At 40.5% G+C, this 8,615-nt stretch overlaps 1 non-coding gene across 1 annotated transcript; it reads left to right on the top strand.

Annotated features, from left to right (window-relative positions):
- Positions 1–2,868: 2,868 nt before the first annotated feature.
- Positions 2,869–3,012, top strand: LOC142454121 (small nucleolar RNA SNORA48). Its single transcript, XR_012785643.1, has one exon. It is a non-coding gene; the product is annotated as a small nucleolar RNA SNORA48 (small nucleolar RNA).
- The last annotated feature ends 5,603 nt before the right edge of the window (positions 3,013–8,615 follow it).

The raw sequence follows: 8,615 nt of genomic DNA, 5'->3' as shown, positions 1-8,615 counted from the left end.
TGTGCTTTATACAATTGATGTATGTATATGTATGGATTGTGATAAGAGTTGTATTAGTCCCTAATTAAATGTAAAAAAAAAATTTTTTTAAGCAAGAAAAAACACCCAAAAAAGCAAGAAAAAGGAAATAGAGGAACAAGAAATAGAAAAAACAAATCATTAATAATTTTAAATTCAAACAGTCTGATACAAAAGCAGAATATTAAGATGGGAAGAATGGATTATAAAAAAGCATCTACAAGTACTATATGCTAGCCCCAAGAGATTTACTTAAAACATAACAACATAGGTAACTTGACACTAAGTCATCAATTATTGATATTTGCTGTGTGTAGTAAACATTAATAATAAGTATGAGTGGCTATATCAGTATCAGATAGACTGCAGAGCAAAGAAAATTACTAAAGCAGAAGGGGAACATTATATCTAGGTGAAAGAATCGTTCACCATGAATATCTTAAATTAGGTCTACTCCCAAAACAAGCTTAAAATTACATGGAGCAAAAATTCATAGGATTGAAACAAAAATTAATAGGATTAGAATAAAAGCAGACATGAAATATATATGAGTATTAGTTGACTTTTGATTAGTTACTTGAAACTACTCTCCAAGTTATGAGCTGAAAATGTCTTCATGGCCTAAGAAAGTCTCCTCACCTATGGAAGTAGCACTGCATTAATGACTTGAGTAGACCACATTGTTAGTTACCCGACCATGAGTGCTCTCTTAATTCTTTCATAGTCACGCAAGACATTGCCCATGCAATTTCCGTGCAACCCGTTTCAACAGAGCTGTCTTCAGGGAAGCCAGCGTTCCTAATTCACCGTCCACACCTGAGATCCATCCCCGGGCATCCTGGTGGTGTATCAGTTTACAAGTCAGGCTGCAATCCATAGGTTAGCAGTTTGAAACCGCTGCCTCTCTGAGGGAGAAAGATAAGGTTTCATTTTCCCATAAAGATTCACAGCCTTGGAAATCCATAGGTGAAATTTCAATAGCAATTAGTCTTTCTTTTTCTTCTTCTTCTTCTTCTTCTTCTTCTTCTTCTTCTTCTTCTCTTTGTCTAGTTTTTAGCCTAGACGTTATCAGAGTGCAATGAAAGGAAACTATCACATCACCATGTGCTCCTCTCAGGGCATTTAAGGGAAAATCCATGAAGAATATATGGTAGGGTAAATCTGGATACTTGATACCTGAGACTCTTTGTCCAGGAGTACATTCTGCCCTTTCCCTTTAAACCTCAAAGGCTAGGGTTAGACATGAGCAAGAATGAGGGGCAGTGTGGAGTGGGGACCCAAAGCCAATCTGTAGACAACTAGATGTCCCCTTACAGAAGGGTCGTGGGGAGAAGACAAACCAGTCAGAGTGCAGTGTAGCAACGATGAAACATACAACTTTCCCTAGTTCCTAAATGCTTCCTTCCCCCCACTATTAAGATCCCAATTCTACCTTACAAATCTGGTTAGACCAGCACAAGACTCTGGCACAGATAGGAACCAGAAACACAGGGAATCCAGGACAGGTGAACCCTTCAGGACCAGTGGTGAGAATGGCGATACAGGGAAGGTGCAAGAAAGGTGGGGTAGAAAGGGGCAACAAATTACAAGGATCTACATATAACCTCCTCCTTGGGAGGTGGACAACAGAAGAGTGGGTGAAGGGAGATGACAGACAGAGTAAGATATGACAAAATAACAATAACTTATAAATTATCAAGGGTTCATGAGGGAGGCGGGGGCGGGGAGGGAAGGGGAAAATGAGGTGCTGATACCAAGGGCTCAAGTAGAAAGCAAATGTTTTGAGAATGATGATGGCAACAAATGTACAAATGCTTTTGACACAATGAATGTATGTATGGATTGTGATAAGAGTTGTATGAGTCCCCAATAAAATTATTTTTTTAAATAAACAGTATCACAGATACAAAAAAAAGTCCAGCACTTGAGACTCATCATCTGGACAGTTAACTGATGCCACCGGAAGAATGTGAACACATGAGCAAAAACAACTTGACACTGGAATATTGCAGCCACTGAAAAAGAAAGAGAATACACATAGCAAATGCTTCCAAACCAATGAAAAATCCTTAAAAAGGCAAGCACCAAACTTAAGCATAATCTGTGTCATTAAAATAATAAGGGTAGAGATTCATAATAACGCATAGCTATACGATGTCATAAAATGACCCTGAAAATACTGAGAACACTAACTATAATGGGTAAATTGCAGATGAGCTATGGAAGCTCAGAGGTGGAATTGGTGAACCAGATGCTGAGGTTGAAGAACTGACCCTAAGAAGGCAGCAGGGAGGGATAAAAAGAATATGGTTTTGTTTCATCCTTGAAGTTAAGAGATACATGGGATAGAAAGAGAAGAACCAAAGGGCAAATTAAATGAGTCCCAGAAAGGCTGAGGGAGAAAAGACAAAGAGGAGGACTTTGACAGACTCTAATGAATAGATCAGAAATGACGGGAAAGAGCCTCGCACTGGAAGGGCTCACAGAGGGACACACAAAGAACGCGTGTGCACAATTACACTTTAGTAACAAGAGGCTTCCACCGAGAAAGATGCCTTCGCAAAGGATCAACCTCAATTGGCATCTGACTCTCCACAGCCATGCCGGCTAAAAGAAGACAACAGACTAATGGTTTTTAAAATATTGATAAGAAAGAGCTTTAAACCTATAATTAGTATCTAATCTAATTATTATTTAGACATAAAGATAAGTAAAGATGCTATCAGGTATATCAAGCTTCAAAGGTTGCTGCATAAAGGGTCTCTTTGAAGACACTCTTTGAAGAAGTAACTCTATAATACGATAAATCAGAAAGACACTGTAGAAAGTTGCTGAGAATTTAAAGGGGCCTACCCCTGGCTGTGGGCAAAGAGACACCTGATTGGTGGTGGTGCTCTTATATCAGTCAGGGGCAGAGCAGACTGGCAGCCCTTTGTTCATCCTAACTTGATGCCTAGATCATGGTCAGAGCTGTTTCATGCCTAGGAGACATTAAAAAAAATTAGGATACAGTAATTCAGAAATGTTACTGTTGTTTTGAAAAGCAAGGGTCAAAACAGAAAAAAAAACACAAAGAAATAAAACAAAACAAAAAATAAAAAGATAAAGAAATAAAATGGAAGTGGACAATATGTGAGAGAACGTATTCTACTTGTAGTAAAGATTGACAGAATAGATGGCGTGCTTACTCTATTTATGAAATTACATGTGAAAGCATGCAGGAGTATAAAACACACCTCAGCATGGTAAAACAAAAATGTGTAATGCGTGCGGGGAGGGGGGGGGTTGGGACGGGAAGTACAGTCAATGGAAGGTGGCAGAAGTAAGTCCTAATGAAATAAAGAAGCTGCATTCGATTCATTATGAAAAGACTGAAATACTCAGTTTTAGTTGAAAAATAAGGTCCAATAATACACTTCCTATAAGAGGCATCGTTTTATTTTTAAATATAAAAGGAACTTAGACAAATTGAAAGTAAAAGGATGTGGGAAGATATTCTTCTTTGAGAGATAGTAATCTTGGTTTCTCACAGAGTAGAATTCAAGAAGAGTATAAATCATAAGACATAAAACTGAAACATTGTATCTGTCAAAGAAGGAATATGTTGTGAGAATGAGGAAATATGAAATGGAGATCACAAAGGGAGTTCGGATCTAGAGAAAAAGATTGGGTGATAACAGAGAAATAGGATGAATCATTGAAAGCATTTTTAGTATAAAATTTCTTGAGAAAGTGATAGGGCCTGGGATTTAAAACACAGGAGCAGAGATGCCCTTTCACATAAAAGCAGAGGAAGAGGACCCAGCAGGGTGCCACTAGGTGCTATGACAGCTGTGACAGTGGACCAATGAAGACCTCTGAGCCCAGGGGAACTGCACTAACCTTTCAGCTCAACATTTAATTTTCAGGCGGATGTAGCTTTGTGTTATCTCCCATAAGTCTAAGATGTTTAAAGATGATCTCTTAGAGCTTAGCTTTAACAACAAGCAAAAGAAGAATGATTCTCTTTTCTTCAAACAAGTTTTGCATTCTACAACCAACAACACATATTATTTCTCAATAAACATACAAAGCTTGTTTTGTTTGTTATTTGTGTGTGTGTATGTATATACACACACTTAATAACTTGGGTCTTTAGAATATTTTTAGAGAGTATCTGAATTCACGCTAAATCTCCAATTTCCTATCAAGCCTCCAAATGCCAGCGATGTGGCTAAGCTTTGAAGGTTTGAATACACTGTGTCTCAGAAACTTCTGATGTTTGCCATCGCTGATGGAAAAGTCTGCCGCCGGAATGCGCCTTTATTGCACCGAGAATGAGCACCATCCGTTAAAGTAAATGGACTGATGCCTTCATGAGGGACTTTAAAATACATGAAAAAGAAAATCTTGCCCAGTGAACCACAATCATGGTGTGTCAGAGAGAGAGAGAGAGAGAGAGAGAGAAGGAAGGAAGAAGCTAGAGCTATGGACGACCTGAATTTGGCTTAAAGAAATAATGGGGTTTGGGGTTCCCCCCCCCCCCAGAAACAAACAAACAAAAACAGTGCAACATGTTGTGCCTGGGGAAGAGAACAAAGGTTGCTATTTTTTTCTTAATGACAGCTCTGGGTTCTGAAATTGAAAACAGCAGGTAGGAAGAGTGTGCATAGATTTCAGGAGATATCTAAATATTACACAGTAACTTCACTTAAGAATGAGCAGCATCAAATGTGTGAATAGTGATTTTTTCTTTTGCAACCCCCAATAACACATTCTGAGAAAGGAAGAAGACAAAAAAACCCACTCTATTCTTGCTTTTCTGATAAAAGAAGGATTTGGCAGAGGATGGAAGTTGAGGGCTTTGGAAGAGCTAACCTGTCTCTTCTGGTGACTTCCCACATTCAATTAATTCCTGGCCTCCGGGGAGATCTCTCTCTCTCTCTCTCCCCCCCACCTTTTTATTTCCATTATTGTCATTATTGTTTGCTAAATGTGTCCCTATGTGCTCCTTGCTCCAATGCATTATTTCAGGACCATGATGGATTCTTGTATGATAGGGCATTTCACAACAATCATGGAGATTTAGAAGTTCTGTCCATCCCCACCACCCCACCCCCGCCTAATATGATTTGATGGGTTTATCACAGATTCTATCAAAGGCATCTGTTTTCTTTTTTAAAAGCACTGGTTAAATAAATGTTTAAAAATGTACAATAACAATAGCAACAACAAAAAAGGCAGGTAAGATTTTTAAAAGATGTCTATGAAGAGACAATTTGCTTTGCATAAACTGAACATTGGAAGAGCGTAGTTGCAGGATCTAGGCCCTTCCCTGCTGGATCTACGCCCAGCAGTGCATCAAAAGGCCGACTTGATTGCTGATGAAAAACTAAAGACGAATGTGCAAAGCTATATCATAATTAGAAATGTAAAAGAGGGCCTAAGAGCTATAGTCCCAGATATTAGAAGTCCAAGAAAAGGTTCCTTATGTATTTATAGCTAGATCTACACAGACAGGGAAGATGATCTTAGGAGGGCGGAGAAGAAGCATGGCAGACATGCCATCAAAAGTCAGGGGGGGCGGGGGGAAGGGAAACTCCGGATAGGGCAAGATATGACAAAATAACTATGTATAAATTACCAGGGGCACATGAGGGAGGGGGTAGCAGGGAGGGAGGGGGGGGGGAAGAGGACTTGATGCAAAGGGCTTAAGTGGAGAGCAAATGCTTTGAGAACGATTGGGGCAGGGAATGTGTGGATGTGCTTTATACAATTCATGTATGTATATGTATGGACTGTGATAAGAGTTGTATGAGCCCCTAATAAAATGTAAAAAAAGAAAAGGAAAAAAAAGTCAGAGAAGGGATGGGTTGTGAAGAGCTTAAAAAGAAAACAGAGAAACAATTCCGAATTAGGATGGATAAATTCAAACGCTGCTTAGGTGAGGAGAGGATGCTTGTGATGGAGATGAGGGAAGAAAAAGCTAGCGGCATGACACAGGGACCCAGCTCACTGAGGTGTGGGAACTGAGGTGACTGGAGATGTTTATCACAGCACGCCAACTGCATTTGTGCGCTGGTCTTGTGCAATTGCAGTTAGCGCCCCTCCCCTCCTCCACATCCCCCCAACCCCCCCGCAAAAGGAGCCGGAGGGAAGCCTGAAAGCCCGAGCAATTCTGACCATCTTTGACAACGTTGTGACCTTTGTGTGCGCTGAATTACTTCTTTTCCTCTGCATGGCAGCACGAAGCTCCAGTCACGTGAAGTTCAAGTTTCTACCCTTAAATCTGTCTCTCAGAATTGTGGGGATCGTTATTCGGTGGACCGTGTGGGCGTTAATTACATCCCCACACTGCGGGGCGACGGTGCACAGTGGTAAAGAGATGGACGGGAGGAGCTGGTGCAATTTCCAGAACCCTCTAGCAGAATCTGGCCTTCTTCATGTTACTCTCTTATCTTTTTGCCTGCGAGCTTTCTCACATGAGGCAGACAGATGGCATGTTGGGAGACAGGCTGAAATGAATGGGGGGAAATGGGTGGTATTTCAGTAGAAGGTGACAAAGATGAGAGACTAAAGTGGACCACATTCTCAGCCTTCTAGACACCGTATCAGCAGCGTCTGTTCGTTTTCAAATCAATTTCCTTTTTATTTTGTTCTCCAGGGGACTCGGCCGGCTGCTTTTGCTTTACTGCTGCAGTGGGGCGCGGGGAATAGTGTGTGGGTCATCCAATGCCTCCCCTTAACGGAAAAATACTGCCTTTACTACTTCCTCCGTGTTAAGCGACAGGTTAAGCTCTGGATTCCATGAAAAGCGATGAGCTGAAGAAAGACGGCACTCAACGCAGAGCCGGTTGGACAGAGCATCCCTCCTAACGATTCAAAAGCTCATTGCGCCTCCAGTTGAAGTCAGAACACTCCAAACAAGGGGAGAAAATGGTAGTGGGGGTTGGCAGACGATACCTGTGGCCTGGCTGTTGAAATTCTAACACTGGCAGAGAAAAACTGTTTGCTCCGGCTATGAGAGTAATATTACAATTTCACTTAGGTCTCAAAAATTAGATTAATTTCTTGTCTACTTCCCCATAACTCCAGTCCTAGAAACCAGTTAAGTACACATTGCCATCTGTAAAGCAGATGTAGCATTTTAAAGTGGATAAAAGCTAGATATGACACATGGACATGGTTGTAGGTTCCACAGATGGAACATTCTCTTATTAACCATAGACCCATGCTCATAAATGGTGTCCAATATGAACATTATCCAATGGCCGTGATTATGACCCTGAAAGTCTCTTGCCTGCTGTTTTCCCAATGCCCCATCCATTATAAAACCAGAGAGCAAATCTATATCTCCAGTGACTGGCCTTGTTGAGCAGTGAATGACTTTCCACCATGAGTTTCTCACCTGAGCTTAAACCAGTGCTTTAGAGCAGATGCTACCATGGCAGCCCAATGTGTCAGAATCGAATGGTACTCCATGTTGTTGCTTTTGTGAGTGCCATTGAGTTGGTCCTGACTCAAAGGGACCCTGTGTAAATGCTGCTGGGTCCTGTACATCCTCACAGCTGTTGTTGTGTTTGAGTCCATTGGGGCAGTCACTACATCAATCCATCTCATCAAGAGTCTTCCTGTATGCCACTGATCTGCTCCCAAGTGTGATGTTCTTGTGCACGGACTGGGCTCTTCTGATCACATATCTAAAGTATATGAGACCGTCTCCCCAAGCTAGAATCTAAGGAGCATTCTGGCTGTGCTTCTTCCAAGGCAGATTTGCTCATTTTTCTCACAGTCTGTAGTACTTTCATGGCAACTCTAAATAGTGTTTCCAAGGCTTTAAATCTTCATGGGAACAGATAGCCTCAACTTCCTTCTGCATAGTGACTGGTGGATTTGAATCACTGACCTTGTGGTTAACAGTACAGCACTTACCTGACAGTGCCACTTGAGTGCCTTGGTCCACATTTATACTCAGTTGCCTTTTTGGTTGTTGAAAAATGTTATCTGCCATGAAGAAGTCCTTGGTTTGAAATATTCGACCGTGTTATCTTTAGCTTCATTTCTATCTCCAAAGTAATACATTTTTAAGTGCTGATCCTTCCTCTGTGTTTCCAACTTGGGCATTCCAAGCTCCAATAATTATCCATGTATCTTAATTACATGTTTGATCAATTTTAGAAGAGTTTGCTGAAATTCTTCAATTTTTTCATCACTTGCTTTAGTGATTGGTATGTATATTGGAATAATAGTTGCCTTAACTATACATTTTCACAGGCATATAGATATTATCTTACAAGCATACAGATATTATCCTATCACAGACAGCATTGTACTTCAAGATAGAACTTGAACTGTTCCATTTAGCAATGAATGTGATGTCATCCCTCTTGAATGTGTTATTCCTGGCATAGGAAATCTATACCAGTCCACTCAATTCTAATGCCTTGGATATTGATGTTTGATCATTGAATTTCCTTTTTTATCAACTAATTTGACTAGGTTCATACTTTGTACATACCATGTCCCAATTATTAATTGATGTTTGCCATATTTTTTTTAATTTTGAGTCATATCCCATTGGAAAATGAAGTCCTGAAACCTTTGCCCCATCCATATCA

The sequence above is a fragment of the Tenrec ecaudatus genome, chromosome 7 (genome assembly GCF_050624435.1).
Source record: "Tenrec ecaudatus isolate mTenEca1 chromosome 7, mTenEca1.hap1, whole genome shotgun sequence".
Taxonomy (NCBI): domain Eukaryota; kingdom Metazoa; phylum Chordata; class Mammalia; order Afrosoricida; family Tenrecidae; genus Tenrec; species Tenrec ecaudatus.
This window is presented reverse-complemented; position numbering and strand designations above follow the sequence as displayed.